The 17,023-nt window shown below is 44.4% G+C and overlaps 1 non-coding gene across 1 annotated transcript; it reads left to right on the plus strand.

Moving 5' to 3' along the window:
• Positions 1-16,599: 16,599 nt before the first annotated feature.
• LOC126279748 (U6 spliceosomal RNA) lies at positions 16,600-16,706 on the plus strand. The gene has a single exon (XR_007551207.1). It is a non-coding gene; the product is annotated as a U6 spliceosomal RNA (small nuclear RNA).
• Positions 16,707-17,023: the final 317 nt, after the last annotated feature.

The following is a 17,023-nucleotide window of genomic DNA, read 5'->3' on the forward strand; positions in this document are numbered from 1 at the left end:
TGTACATCTTGGAAGCAGGGCGCCTGGTGCAACTAATCATTGGCAGTACGTATACTGTCTTACCAGGTGTGCACTGGGGCTTCTCCTCTGCCTGACCGTGTCGCTGTTGGAATTTCCGCCTTCCATCACGGCAATTGCCAACAGTGGTTTGCAGATATCTGGAGGCAAGCCTAAGCGCAACTACGCTGTACGAGAGCGCTGAGGCTTCGGCGGTCGACCACAGTCATGCTAGGCTGTGGCAACAACGCTAGCCGACACTGCCCTGCATGAGCCGAGGGAACTAACCGCAGGCAACATCAGGAGCTACGACACAAATTCCACGACGGGCGTTGGTACAACACTTATCACTTTCCTGCGATGCGGAAGCAGCACGTCTGTTACCAGGACGCGCCAAGCAGGACACTGAATCACTGTGGAACTGTGAGCAACAAATTATTTTTAATTTCATGTTGTGTCACTGACGCCTTGGGCGTGACACAGGTCCCGGCCCCAACTTTCTACTCTGCCTCCATGAATCCTCTGTCAAATCCAGTAGAACCTACAATTTGCAAACAGACATTCATAGAGCACACCTGCGTATTGGTCGCAAAAGAAAGACGAGTGGCAGTAAGAACAACATGCAGACGAGTTGATCAGTATTACAGTCTAATACAATGTACATGAAACACATGCCCATCGTCTACCCTTGAAACAGGCCAAGAGCGATGAAAGCTCATTGTCTATGCAGTTGTGACAGAGATGCGACAGAGTGACTGTTCACTGACGAAGACCAAGGGCCCATAATGGTGGACACAGTGAGGCAACCTCCATCTTTTGCTTTATCGTGGGGGAAACCGATTACGTGACAAAACACGGCATAACACAATTCAGACGGATGTGCACAAGTTAAAAACTGAACCAATTTTCCCCATTTCTCCTCCATACGCTACTGATATGCTGGATAGATAAAAACTTTAAAAAGGCTGCAGTATTGTTATCATCCGAGTTATGTTAAAAGCCTTAGTAATATAACGGTTAGTACAGTAAGCTTTCAGCATTACTATAATATTGCCATTTTTATCCTGTCTAGACTTCAGTCTTTGCTTGCTTAATGTCGTTGTGATCCACTTAACTTTCTTCTTCTATGATCATGCATCATGCGCAAATTTGGATTTTTATCCATTGTAAGTGAGTCATAGGTCGACACAGACTCACATATCTACATCAAATATGGCTCTGCTTGGTCTTTCTTATTCGTTGAGCATGCCAGATGTGCTGATCCCATCTTCTTAATCAGTTAGAATTAGAGTGACATTGTGTGTATCCCTACCCTGCAATCTTTATCAGTAGGAAGGTAATGCCGTTTGTGGGCCAAATATGCACTCTGGCCCTTCCTCAGACGATGGTAATTGCAAGCCCCAACTGACAGGTGGAGACCATGTCCCCTTCCTAAGTCACACCCCTTTTTATGACGCCAAAACACCACTCCCCTTGTCTCAGCCCAGTACTTTACTGGCCACTGAAATAGAACATTCAATCACAGTACAATATCTGACTTGTTAGTATAACGAATCAGCTAATCCCCATCTTTGTTCTCTCTACCTCCCACGTGACAACAGAGCCGCAAATTAAGTATTACTTTACCTAAACTGGCCGTATTATTCGTTAAACTAAGTAAAGATATTAGCAAAACTCATGTATCATGCAAAATTTCAATGTCTAAAATAGCTGTATTATTTATCAAAATACGCATGACACTATTTGTGATTGATCTTACATTTTACCCAGTATCTGTCAACAAGTATAGTCTGATTATTGTACCACAATTGGAGTAAGGCGCAATGGTACCCCAAATTAAATATTTCTAGAACCGAGTTATCTTGATTGCTTATAAAAAATAAAAATAAATTTTAAAAACCTAAAGAAAACAGACACACACAAACACACACACACACACACACACACACACACACACACACACACACACACAAGTACACACATTTCCAGCCATATATTTTCTGTGGTAATTAGCAAAATACATTAGGAAATTCACATTTCGATTGTAGACGTACCTGATGCAAAATTATACGTGTACAAAGATGGAAGTTTCATCTCCTGACAAGCTGTTAAGCTTTTCAGTAATAAATCAACACAATTTTAGGGAGAAATAGCATAGTGCTTCATATTATACACTATAAAATTGTAATCAACCGCACTGAATGTGAAATTATACAAGACTGTACTTAAACTGACACACAATATTTTTAGCGCAACACAATCTGACTTCCTAAAATCCCTACGAAAGAATGGCCCTGACTAACATTAACCTATACGTTTCACAAATCACTTACCTCACAATAATCTTCCTTACTCGAACTACTGCAATATAGCGAGCACCACTAGTGGCAGCTAAATAAAAGATTCAAACTACGGAAGGCACTAACTACTGATAGGCACAGTTAGCAAATGAAAGATTTTAATAGAGAACAAACAATGTATTTACCTTAATAGTCATAATATATATACCAGTTCATGACATCAATTCCTACAAATTTCAAAACTCCGCCATCTCTCTCCCAACCCCCACCACTGCTGGCGGCTCACCTCCAACTGCGCAACGCTACGCGCTGTTAGCATCCAGCTGCCCAACACTACAATGGCGAGTATTACAACAATGCCAACCAGCTACTGACTGCACACAGCACAGCCAGTGTTTTTTCATACAGAGCGCTACGTGGCGACGGCGTTACCAATAAAAAAACCTAAACAGCCTACTTACAAATGTTCATATAACTTTTTTAATGACATTAGATGTAAGACACGTGTGTTGTTACGTGTTTAACCACCAGCATTAAATCTGTAAGACAGTTAAGCACAAAAGCTAAACTAAAAACGATGATTTATTACGATATACACTGACGGAAAAATGTCGCAGCAGCAAGAAGAAGTTGTGTGACATAAACGATAGTGTTAGTCGTTTTTCTACATCTGAATAGTGTTGTCTATTCAGCTGTCACACCAGATCCATAAGAGTGGCGCTGGTAGTGTTACTTTGAAGATGCAACTCAGGTTTCCTTTAAATACACTGTAACAGTGATTAGTAGCAGGCACCTTGGAGATTGGACCTGGTGTGTTGATGTCAGCCAAGGATGCCTTTAAGGCATCAAGGACGCCATTATCAGCACCTCACTGAGTTTGAACGAGGTCACGTGGTAGGGCTATGAGAAGCTGGGTGTTGCTTCTACAATACTAAAGGAAGACTTGGCAGTAATGTAGCCACAGGACATGATTGCTAGCAGCGTTGGTCACGAAAATGAGCGGTCGCAAGAGGATCCGGCTCCGGAGCGGCCACTACAGAGAGGGAAGACCATCGTGTTCGGCGTATGCCTCTGGCGCATCATACTACATCTGCAGCAGGAATCTGAGCTGCAATTTCCACCCAAAGAGCTGTTACAAATCGGCTGCTTCGAGGTCAGCTCTGAGCCAAACGCCCTGTAGCGTGCATTCAACTGACCCCAACCCAAGGACATTTGCGACTTCAGTGATATCAAGGGAGAGCTCATTGGAGGGCAGGGTGGAGTAATAGGCATGCTTTGCCCACCACATTATAGTTCTGGGTGGAGATTTTAATTTGCCGGATATAGACTGCGAGAGACTAACGTTCGTAACGGGTGGCAGGGACAAACAATCCAGTGAAATTTTTTTAAGTGCTTTATCTGAAAACTACCTTGAGCACTTAAACAGAGAACCGATTCGTGGCGATAACATATTAGACCTTCTGGTGACAAACAGAACCGAACTATTTGAAACAGATAACGCAGAACAGGGATCGGCGATCATAAAGCGGTTACTGCATCGATGATTTCAGCCGTAAATAGAAATATTAAAAAAGGTAGGTAGATTTTTCTGTTTAGCAAAAGTGACAAAAAGCAGATATCAGAGTAGCTGACGGCTCAACACAAAAGTTTTGTCTCAAATACAGATAGTGTTGAGGATCAGTGGACAAAGTTCAAAACCATGGTACAATATGTGTTAGATGAGTATGTACCAAGCAAGATCGTAAGAGATGGAAAAGAGCCACCGTAGTACAACCACCGACTTAGAAAACTACTGCGGAAGCAAAGGGAGCTTCACAGCAAACATAAACATAGCCAAAGCCTTGCAGACAAACAAAAATTACGAGAAGCGAAATGTAGTGTGAGGAGGGCTATGCGAGAGGCGTTCAATGAATTCGAAAGTAAAGTTCTATGTACTGACTTGGCAGAAAATCTTAAGAAATTTTGGTCTGATGTCAAAGCGGTAGGTGGATCAAAACAAAAGGTCCAGACACTCTGTGACCAAAATGGTACTGAAACAGAGGATGACAGACTAAAGGCCGAAATACTAAATGTCTTTTTCCAAAGCTGTTTCACAGAGGAAGACTGCACTGCAGTTCCTTCTCTAGATTGTCGCACAGATGACAAAACGGTAGATATCGGAATAGATGACGGATAGAAAAACAATTAAAACCGTTCAAAAGAGGAAAGGCCGCTGGACCTGATGGGATACCAGTTCCATTTTACACAGAGTACGCGAAGGAACTTTCCCCCCTTCTTGCAGCGGTGTACCGTAGGTCTCTAGAAGAGCGTAGCGTTCCAAAGGATTGGAAAAGGGCACAGGTAATCCCCGTTTTCAAGAAGGGACGTCGAACAGATGTGCAGAACTATAGACCTATAAACGTCGATCAGTTATAGAATTTTGGAACACGTATTATGTTCGAGTATAATGACTTTTCTGGAGGCTAGAAATCTACTCTGTAGGAATCAGCATGGGTTTCGAAAAAGACGGTCGTGTGAAACCCAGCTCGCGCTATTCGTCCACGAGACTCAGAGGGCCATAGACACGGGTTCACAGGTAGATGCCGTTTTTCTTGACTTCCGCAAGGCGTTCGATACAGTTCCCCACAGTCGTTTAATGAACAAAGTAAGAGCATATGGACTATCATACCAATTTTGTGATTGGATTGGAGAGTTCCTAGATAACGGATGCAGCATGTCATTCTCAATGGAGAGAAGTCTTCCGAAGTCATAGTGATTTCAGGTGTGCCGCAGGGGAGTGTCATAGGACCGCTGCCATTCACAATATGCATACATGACCTTGTGGATGACATCGGAAGTTCACTGAGGCTATTTGCAGATGATTCTGTGGTGTATCGAGAGGTTGTAACAATGGAGAATTGTGCTGAAATGCAGGAGGATCTGCAGCTAATTGACGCATGGTGCAGGTAACGGCAACTGAATCTCAATGTAGACAAGTGTAATGTGCTGCGAATACATAGAAAGATAGATCCCTTATCATTTAGCTACAAAATAGTAGGTCAGCAGCTGGAAGCAGTTAATTTCATAAATTATCTGGGATTACGCATTAGGAGTAATTTAAAATGGAATGATCATATAAAGTTGATCGTTGGTAAAGCAGATGCCAGACTGAGATTCATTGGAAGAATCCTAAGCAAATGCAATCCGAAAACAAAGGAAGTAGGTCACAGTACGCTTGTTTGCCCACTGCTTGAATACTGCTCAGCAGTGTGGTATCCGTACCAGATAGGGTTGATAGAAGAGATAGAGAAGATCCAAAGGAGAGCAGCGCGCTTCGTTACAGGATCATTTAGTAATCGCGAAAGCGTTACAGAGATGATAGATAAACTCCAGTGAAAGACTCTGCAGGATAGACGCTCAGCAGCTCGGTACAGGCTTTTGTTAAAGTTTCGATAACATACCTTCACCGAAGAGTGAAGCAGTATATTGCTCCCTCCTACGTATATCTCGCGAAGAGACCATGAGTATAAAATCAGAGAGATTAGAGCCCACACAGAAGCATACCGACAATCCTTCTTCCCACGAACAATACGAGACTGGAATAGAAGGGAGAACCGATAGAGGTACTCAGGGTACCCTCCGCCACACACCATCAGGGGGCTTGCGGAGTATGGATGTAGATGTAATAGTAGACGTAGAAAACTTCGTATATTTCCCATACAGCATACAAGACCACAACACTCCTAAAGAAGAAAATCATTTAAGTTACACTTGATGCGTAAGACTGTAACTGTGGACTCTCAAATGAGTTGCCACAACATTAGTATATCCACACGTACGTTATTCTACAACTGTACAAAACACATGTGTCGTACGAAAATAACTTACTACACAGACACTTGATTGTGCTTGGCTTTAAAACGCCAACGTACAAAAATACATCATTTTAGAGGCGAAGATCACCATCTTTTGACAAGATCGTTAATGTTGTGTATTACTTAAGCTACAGAGTTTCGTAGTGCAGAAGGGTAACTTACTAATGCTGCAAATGCGAGATGTAAACACACAACATGGTCAAAGAAAAAAAAAAGGGCAAGTTTCCTCACAAATAGGGAAGTCCATTGTGTCCAGAATACTAGATTTGCACCAAAGTAAAAATTATTTACCGCAAATACTTGTAGATTTTCAGTATGAAAGAGACATAGTTTGTTTCTCATAACACATAAGTCCAATTACAACCCACTGATCATCAACGATTCGATCTTTGTACAAAAATAAAACTGCCAGTATTGTTTATCGATATGTATAAAGATTACAGACACAACACAGGACACTATTGTTGCAAATTTTACAAAACAGCTGTGGCACTTGTCATCACTTAATGGTTCTAAAAGATACAAAATATACATGTCGATAACATACTGGCGCTAGTGACATGACTTGTAGGTTCCTTCAGTTCGTGGTACAAAGATAAAACTAAGATCAATGATGGACATGCAAGTTATTTCAGTAGTGCCAAAATGCAAGTCATGCACATGCCAAAGCTGTCAGATGCTGCCTAACTCAGGTTCGCATGCATGTATCACATTACTCATTCTCTGTAAGGTTTCAGATGCTGCTGTCTCACTTACACAGGCGGGGGGGATTCACCGCCAGCCCAAGCAGTCAGTAGTTTTACTCGCGTATATGATGACAGAAACAGCTATGGCTACTCTCTGTTGAGTTACATTCTGTCGTCATCTGTGATACCCATATTTACTCTCTTCTATTACTTATACGAACTGTGCCATGTTCAGTTACATCTGAAATTTTAGGATTTATAAAGCCTTGAAAATGTTTAGTCAGGATTGAATGCAGGGAGTTAGGTGTCAAACAAGGAATCTGCATCTACATCTGTAGACATACTCCAAAAGTCACTGCAAGATGCTTGGAAGAGTGTACCTTGTACCACTACAAGAAAGTTCCTTTTGCTGTTGCACTCTCAAAATAGTGAGGGAATATGAGCCCTAATTTCTCGTCTCTTATCTTGGTCGTCCTTATGTGAAAAGGATATTGGCGGTAGTCAGATCATCTTTCAGCCTACCTCTGACGTCATTTCCCTAAATTTTCTCAGTACAGATCTGAGAAAAGAACTTCATCTTCCTTCCAAGGATTCCCATTTGCTCCATAATTGAGGTATAATACCTTGTAGGAGACAGGCAACCATAGTTATATTACGATGTAGTGCTATATTCAAGCTGAATAGGTCGCTTCAAAAAAGCCATATAGCCAATGACAAATCAAATTATTACTCAAGTACAGTGTTACAACACTTTGGTCTCAGGGGGTGTCTTCCCGCGCCCGGGTTCCCGGGTTCGATTCCCGGCGGGGTCAGGGATTTTCTCTGCCTCGTGATGGCTGGGTGTTGTGTGTTGTCCTTAGGTTAAGTAGTTCTAAGTTCTAGGAGACTGATGACCATAGCTGTTAAGTCCCATAGTGCTCAGAGCCATTTGAACCATTTTTTCAGGGGGTGTAATGCTCCATAATAACTGAGAGACATGTTCTGTGAGATAGGGTCCAATCACTATGGTGCACATAGACAAGTTTTATATTGATTTCTTATGCTGCCAAATAATACGCAGTACCTCTACTGATCCAGGTGATGGCGGTGCTGGTGTGTACATATGTCAGCACCAACGCCAGCACTGGAATCTGCTGCTCCAGCTCCTGGCCGCTCCATCTTTGCAGAGGTAACGGTTCCTGTCATTTTCTGGTGGCATGAATAGTGTGGTTCCTGTCCTTTTCTAGTAGCATGGACGACAGCATCTGACGGCCGAGCCTGAAGCCCCGCACATGGCCTCGGGAAAGCGGCTGACTGTTCCCTACTCGTGGTCACCACGCAGAGCGCTGAAGGGAAGCAGCAAGCAGTCGTCTTTGTAGTATTGTCTCAGAAGCTCCATTCACCCATCCAGGGCTGTTCTGTCTGTGACAGAACTGGACCCGGTAGTCGTGAGATCGCACCCCGGCTCTGCAATTGGCGAGGGCAGCTAGACGATGCCACCCAGAGTGCAGAGGCTGGCCGTCCTCCTGCTCCCTTTACCCATGTAGCACAAAGTTTCGGACCCGCCTCACCACGTTGCAGGACGGTGGTTGATTCAATGGTCCGACTGGCCGCTGAAATTCATCACCATATGGTCGCTGTTGTCGGCATGTAATTTAAACAATCGCCATTCCCTCCAGCTCGTGATACGAACTGAATGATGAATGGCTGCTTGCCTTCAAACTCTGGGCTGCCTTAATTATACTCCTTTTTGTGTTCTGACGAATACCCTCTGTAGGGGACAAGTGGAGAGGTGGAGTATTCTTCAATAATAGTAACTTTAGCTTTTTGTAGCCCACTTCAGCCCCCACATACAGGTTGCCAGTAGCTGGTGTAATTGCAGCATACAGGCTTTCATAGCACGTCAGTGCTATATGTTGTGCCTGATTACTCCACATCTGTCTCCACACTTACTTATAGTGCCCGCCAGGCCTCTCTTGCGAGTGGTGATGTACACCTACCTCACAGAACTGTGTGCTAAATATCAACATTGCCAGCACCTGCTACCCGATGTAACCATCAGTCCCTTGTCTTCTACCTTCTGACCATAACTGACCAAAATTTTGAAGAGTTCCCCAAATCTATTCCTAGATTTATCTATGGTGCAGCATACTTCCTCCCTTCCGAGAAGATTCGCCCTGGATCTTTAATATCAGGTTCCCACAAAACAAACTTAACTCTAATAATTTATGTATGGAAGACGGTTACCCATTTCACAATATAGCGTTCCACATGGAACTTCCCCTGACACTTGTATTGTGCCCTTAACCAACTACCATGTACCCTGTTATACTTTTATGTGCTAATTATGTTCTTAAAACTAATTGTTTCTCCGGTCAGTGCCAGTCTACTAGTAGTTAATGTGTTAGCACGTCTACAGCCTCTGATCGATTGCAAAAAATGGTTCAAATGGCCCTGAGCACTATGGGATTTAACATCTGAGGTCATCAGTCCCCTAGAACTTAGAACTACTTAAACTTAAGTAACGTAAGGATGACACACACATCCATGCCCGAGGCAGGATTCGAACCTGCGACCGTAGCGGTCGCGCGGTTCCAGACTGAAGCACCTAGAACCACTCGACAACTCCGGCCGGCGATCGATTGCATTTCCCCCTTAAATACAGGATGAAAAAGCCTGCTAGAAACATGTCACAACGTGTAGGTGGTACGCTTAGTATGCTGCAGAAAAAAATCCAACACCAAGAAGCAATTATTGCAGAGTAATGTTTTTCTGTGTAACATATTTGAGTGATTAACGTTGCAAGATAACAGTTCAATGTAATCGCGAGATAAGCCATTGCAAATGTGAATGAATGGTGCAACCACCAGAATGCTGGAGCTCAAGCATGCAGACGTGCATGCATTATGTTGTACAAGTGCCGGATGTCATTTTGTGGGATGGCGTTCCATGCCTGTTGCACTTATTCGGTCAACACAGGGGCTGTTGTGGATGATGCTGGAGTGGTCGTTGGATGATGCCCCGTATGTGCTTGACTGGAGACAGATCTGGTGATCTAGCAGGCCAAGCCAACATGATGGGTTACAACAGCGGTATGTGAATGAGAGTTTTCTTTGCACCCTGTGGAATGCAGTTCATGACTGGCAGCACAGTAGGTTGGATCAGCATACTGACGTACAAATTGGCAGTCAGGTTGCGTGGGATATACACGAGAGTGCTCCTGCTGTTATGCGAAATCACACATCAGGCCTTTACAGCGGGCGTAAGTCCCGTGTGTCTAGCACACAGACGGGTTGGTTGCAGGCTCTCAACTAGCATCCTTTTAACCTACACACGGCCATGCTGGTACCGGGTCAGAACCAGCATTAATCTGAAAACACAAAAGATCTTCACTCTGGCCTCCACTGAGCTCTCATTCGACTCCGGTGAAGTAGCAAATGGCGATGGTTTGGGGTCAGAGGAATGCACGCTACTGGGCGTCTGTTGTGCCACTGTGGAGATAACTGCTGCTCAAATTGATGCTGCAGATGCAGTACGATGCGCCAGAGCCATACGCCGAACTTGGCGGCTTTCCTTTTCGGTAGTGCCCCGTGATAGTCTCCAGCCTGGTCTCCCTGTCACCGCAACGGCCAGTAATGTTGTACAGTGGTTACATTCCTAACAAGTCTCTCTGCAGTATCACAAAAGGAATACTCAGCCGCTATATGCTCTACTATATGACCTCGTTCAAATTCAGTGAGGTGCTGTAATGGAGTCTTCACCTTAAATGTATTCTTGACTAACATCAGTTCACTAGTCCTGTTTCAAAAGTAGCTAATGCTCACGACCGTTACAAGGTGTATTTAAAGCAAACGTCATTTACATCTCGCTATGGAGCACTCTTACGAAACTTTCACGAAATCTGAATAGACATCACCTTTCGGATGTGGAAACGTCTAGAATACTCACTGGACTTAACTCCTTGTGACTTTGATGTGATTGCGAAGATAAAGGAACCACTTCGTGGCATTCGCTTTAGAACTGTTCCACAGATTCGACAGGCAGTAGACCGCTCCATTCGCACCATCAGCAGAACAGGTTGTGCTAAGGGTATACTACGCCTTCCACATCGATGGAAACGGGTTATACACAACGCTGGTGACTACATTGGAGAACAGTAACAGGTTCACACATGTAATTCTCTTGTATTGGTTGTGAATAAATAGTTGCCCCTATTTACGTCACAACCTTCGTATATGTCCCAGGATATTATTCTTCTGAATGTCTTTTTCACTGTGCAGCCGAGTTTCCGCTTATATGAAACTTTCTGGCAGGTTTTTGCTGGACCTGGACTCGAACGCAGGACGTTTGCCTTTACGGGCAAGTCTGGTACCAAATTTGTTCTCCTCGTTTTCACTCTTAGTTCCATGGAGCCAACTTTCTGTTAGAGTGTCTCAAAAGTCCATAAATTATTGACTTTGCAGCTATTTGTTGCGAATCTCGCGCTCTCGTAATCCGTAAAAGTTCTCACGGGATCTGCCTCGGTTGCAGGCTGACAACTCAAGGCATCTCTCTATCAAACAAACACAGCTGAGAGTGGGCTGTGATCTGGTTGAACACTTGAAGGAAACTAGCGAGCTCGCTACAGTCCGAAATCAGGCGTTGGCATAGTGAAAATTGAATTTTCCTAGCGGAGGAAAACTCAAGTCGTACTGAGATGCAGTGGTCTCGAACTCGTACGGCTAGCGTTGTATTATGCTGGCCGCGCTTTCTTCCAGTTAGTCATTAGCCATCTGTGAAAAGTTCACGTGACTGGAAAACAGCAGTCTGTAAGCACGTTCAACCCGTCCATCAATCGCCCTTCGAGGAAGGCTTCCCCTGCAGCACCAACGAGAGACTAAGCCGTCCTCTTCTCGCCTTTACCCTCTGACTTTTGGAGCAAAAACTGAAGAAATGGTGGTGCTGCTGCTACTTAATGTACAACAGGCCTGCTATGCACACTTCTTATTTACTAAAAAAATTTACAATTCGCACACATGACCAACGCAGTTTGGAGGATACTGTAACGTGTGACGACTCACGTTCTCTCGAGCTATACTGAAGGTCCGTAGCCACAGCGATGAATGTCAGAAACATATTGTTCAACTTTTGCATATAAACTCACGTGAATCATCAGCGAATTTACATGTGTATACTTCTCGCCACTTCTCAGAAAATTCGAGTGAAATGGAAGTCCACAGCCTTCGAATTCACTAAACTCAGACACGAAAAAAGAATCATTATTAAATTGTTCTTCCCTTGCTTAATGATCTTTTTGGGCATAAAAAAGGGATAAAATTTCAAAATAAGTCTCAATATATTTCAATGATCGTCAGTCTAACAATATATTTTTAGTAATTTCATTTAAAACTCTTTGTAACGATCTTGTCAAAGCCCAGAGTACATCTTCTGAACCGCACAATTTTTGGAAGTGAAGAGCCCCTCAGTCATTTTCGTCTCCAAAAAAAAAAGTTGTTGTACTATTATGTATTGTAATCATGAGGTGCAATGAGAATTCGAAAATATATCTCTATTCAGCACAAAATTTCCACTCCTCATGAAATGTAACAGTAATGAAATTGGTACTGCATGAGCTTGGAGTGGTTTGCATTTGCAGTTACGTACTTGACACGAGTAGAGTTGATAAATGAAAAATAATATGAAATAAAATAAAAACAATTAATACGAAATGATCTCATTTTTCGCTAGTGGAATGTGATATCGTTAGCTTTGGGGTCTGCTTGTTTGGTAAATTTTGTGCTACATCTCCATAATTGCGGAGATATAATATTGCAATAAAATTTAAATTCCAAAGATGAGTTTCATTAAACAGAATAAATACATCTGTTTCCTCACATGGTAATTCAATTGTAATATCTGCCTCGGTCGATTTCCTACAGCTTTTTACTTTAAAATGTAAATGCATTTGCACATCACTGAATGAGAACTATCTGTGCTAAATGCGATTTAATTGAACATTCAGCAAAAATAAATTAATTAATCGTAAAAATTAGTCAATGATAAATTGAAACAATATTCAACTTTAGTCAGCCTCGTATTTGGTTATGAACATTTATTAACTGTCTTTAGAACAAGTATGAAATCACAATGAAATTAATACCCCTAGCTGCATACAGGCGGTGATATAAGACAACGGGGACAGTTGAAACTGTGTTCCCCGACCGAGACTCGAACCCGGGATCTCCTGCTTACATGGCAGAAACGCTATCCTTCTGCAGTCGCACTATCCTCTGTGTCCTCGGTGGCGCAGATGGACAGTGCATCTGTCAAGTAAGCAAGAGATACCGGTTTCGAGTCCCGGTCGGGGCGCCCATTTGCAACTGTACTCGTAGACATATATCAATTCCCGTATGCAGGTAGGGGTATTCATTTCACTGTAATTTCATTCTAATGAGCTGCATGGTCACCGAAGTTATCTGTTCTGCCGGACATGTCCAAAAGAACAGGTACCAACTTCACTCATATGTATATATATTTAAGGTTCACTGGCCATTTGACCATCCTTCTCTGTGCGGATGCACAAACAATGCTCGAACTGTTATCGGAATGGGCAACAATCCACGAGTAATCAGTAAAATGGACAGGGGCACTATGAATATAGTGCAGGAAAAAAATTGGGAATGCGGTTCTTACGGGAGGCGTGCCAGAGGTAAGACCCTGCAGTCGCCCTATTCACTATGTCCTCGGTGGCCCAGATGGATAGAGCGTCTGCCATGGAAGCTGGAGGTCCCGGTCGTGGCACACATTTTCATCTGTCCTCTTTTACTTACCGGGTGATCAAAACGTCAGTATAAATTTGAAAACGTAATAAACCACGGGATAATGGAGATAGAGAGGTAAAAATTGACAGACATGCTTGGATTGACATGGGGTTTTATTAGAAAAAAAGAAAAAGAAACCAAAGTTCACAAAATGTCCGACAGATGGCGCTGGACAGAAAAACTCCTAGCGTGACGGCTGAGAGGTACGCCGATATGTTACAGAATCACATCATCCTCTCTCAGCCTGGCTGATAAACACCTGCTGGAACGTACGATGTTTATTCAGGATGGAGCTCCACCCCATATTGCTAGAAGCGTGAAAGATCTCTTGCTCGCATCGTCTGGCGATGATTGTGTGCTCAACCACCACTTTCGTCATCTTTGGCCTCCCATGTCCCCAGACCCCAGTCCGTGCTGTTATTGGCTTTGGGGTTACCTGAAGTCGCAAGTGTATCTTGATCGACCGACACCTCTAGGGATGCTGAAAAACAACATGCGACTCCAATGCCTCACCATAACACCGGACATGCTTTACAGTGCTGTTAAAAACATTATTCCTCGACTACAGCTATTGTTGAGGAATGATGGTGGACATATTGTGCATTTCCTGTAAAGAACATCATCTTTGCTTTGTCTTACTTTTGTTTCTGATCAGATGAAGAGCCATCTGTCGGACATATTTTGAACCCCGTGTCATTCCAAGCATGTGTGTCAATTTGTACCTCTCTATCCACATAAATCCGTGATTTATCCAGTTTTCAAATTTATACTGACTTTTTGATCACCCGATATATCAATACCTGTATGCAGCTAGGGGGTATTCATTTCATTGTAATTTCATTCTAACGAACTGCATGGTCACAGATGGTATCTGTTCTTTAGGACATGTCCGAAAGAACAGATACCAGTTAAAGCTCACCACCCTTTCGACTATCTTCTTCTGTACGGATGCACAAACAGTGCCCGTATTCTTATGGGAATCGGTAACAAGCCACGAGTAATAAGTATAACGTGCAGTGTCACTATGAATATAGCGCGGGACAATAATTTGGGGACGTGGATCTCACAGGAGTTTTGGCAGATATAAGTCACTGCAGTCGCACTATTCTCTTTTTCTTCGGTGGCTCAGATGCAGAGAGCGTCTGTCACGTAGGCAGGAGATCCCGGGTTCGAGTACGGGGCCGGGCACAGATTTTGAGCTGTCCTCGTTGAGTTATATCAACGTCTGTATGCATCTAAGGATATTCATTTGTAATTTCATTCTAAAGAGCTGCATGGTCACCGATTGTATCTGTTCTGTCGGACATATCCGAAAGAACAGATACAATCTTGATATACACTCCTGGAAATGGAAAAAAGAACACTTTGACACCGGTGTGTCAGACCCACCATACTTGCTCCGGACACTGCGAGAGGGCTGTACAAGCAATGATCAATCGCACGGCACAGCGGACACACCAGGAACCGCGGTGTTGGCCGTCGATTGGGGCTAGCTGCGCAGCATTTGTGCACCGCCGCCATCAGCGTCAGCCAGTTTGCCGTGGCATACGGAGCTCCATCGCAGTCTTTAACACTGGTAGCATGCCGCGACAGCGTGGACGTGAACCGTATGTGCAGTTGACGGACTTTGAGCGAGGGCGTATAGTGGGCATGCGGGAGGCCGGGTGGACGTACCGCCGAATTGCTCAACACGTGGAGCGTGAGGTCTCCACAGTACATCGATGTTGTCGCCAGTGGTCGGCGGAAGGTACACGTGCCCGTCGACCTGGGACCAGACCGCAGCGACGCACGGATGCACGCCAAGACCGTAGTATCCTACGCAGTGCCGTAGGGGACCGCACCGCCTCTTCCCAGCAAATTAGGGACACTGTTGCTCCTGGGGTATCGGCGAGGACCATTCGCAACCGTCTCCATGAAGCTGGGCTACGGTCCCACACACCGTGAGGCCGTCTTCCGCTCACGCCCCAACATCGTGCAGCCCGCCTCCAGTGGTGTCGCGACAGGCGTGAATGGAGGGACCAATGGAGACGTGTCGTCTTCAGCGATGAGAGTCGCTTCTGCCTTGGTGCCAATGATGGTCGTGTGCGTGTTTGGCGCCGTGCAGGTGAGCGCCACAATCAGGACTGCATACGACTGAGGCACACAGGGCCAACACCCGGCATCATGGTGTGGGGAGCGATCTCCTACACTGGCCGTACACCTCTGGTGATCGTCGAGGGGACACTGAATAGTGCACGGTACATCCAAACCGTCATCGAACCCATCGTTCTACCATTCCTAGACCGGTAAGGGAACTTGCTGCTCCAACAGGACAATGCACGTCCGCATGTATCCCGTGCCACCCAACGTGCTCTAGAAGGTGTAAGTCAACTATCCTGGCCAGCAAGATTTCCGGATCTGTCCCCCCTTGAGCATGTTTGAGACTGGATGAAGCGTCGTCTCACGCGGTCTGCACGTCCAGCACGAACGCTGGTCCAACTGAGGTGCCAGGTGGAAATGGCATGTCAAGCCGTTCCACAGGACTACGTCCAGCATCTCTACGATCGTCTCCATGGGAGAATAGCAGCCTGCATTGCTGCGAAAGGTGGATATACACTGTACTAGTGCCGACATTGTGCATGCTCTGTTGCCTGTGTCTATGTGCCTGTGGTTCTGTCAGTGTGATCATGTGATGTATCTGACCCCAGGAATGTGTCAATAAAGTTTCCCCTTCCTGGTACAATGAATTCACGGTGTTCTTATTTCAATTTCCAGGAGTGTATATAGTTAAGGCTCACTGGGGATTTGACCATCTGCTTCTGCGTGGATGCAGAAACATTTCCCTAACTCTTACGGGAATTGGCAACTATCCGCGAATAATGAGCATAATAGGCAAAGGCACTATGAATATCGTGTGGGATAGTAATTTGGGAATGTGAGTCTCCCGGGAGGCATGCCAGAGATGAGTCCCTGGAGTCGGATTATCCTCTGTGTCCTCGGTGGCGTACTCCCTTCGGCGGTACGTGTACTGAAATAGGAACGATAAAGAGAAGATTAGCATGGCCGCTGCGCAAGGGTTACACGCACAATCGTGAGGCGTTCCACACTTAACGAAGTTCCGACTAAGCCATGCTAGAGTACACACGTACCTCGTGTCCGCCCCGTTGCAGCATAAACAAACCGCGAACTAGCTTATTTTTTTGTGTTTTCTTGTGTTTCTTATTATAAGGTGTATCGTCCTCGTGTCGTCGTGATATCGTGTTTTGTGTCTTAGTTTTGGCGGTTTAGGCCGCTGAATAACAGTTTAACATGGTAAGAAAAGTTACCAGGAAGTGTACTCTACGTTTTGAATTTGACAAGTCCACCAGAAATGTTCAGCCAAGTTCCCTGAAAAACCACGAATGGGTCGTTGATGTCATTGGAATTAC

The sequence above is a fragment of the Schistocerca gregaria genome, chromosome 6 (assembly GCF_023897955.1).
Source record: "Schistocerca gregaria isolate iqSchGreg1 chromosome 6, iqSchGreg1.2, whole genome shotgun sequence".
NCBI classification, from domain to species: domain Eukaryota; kingdom Metazoa; phylum Arthropoda; class Insecta; order Orthoptera; family Acrididae; genus Schistocerca; species Schistocerca gregaria.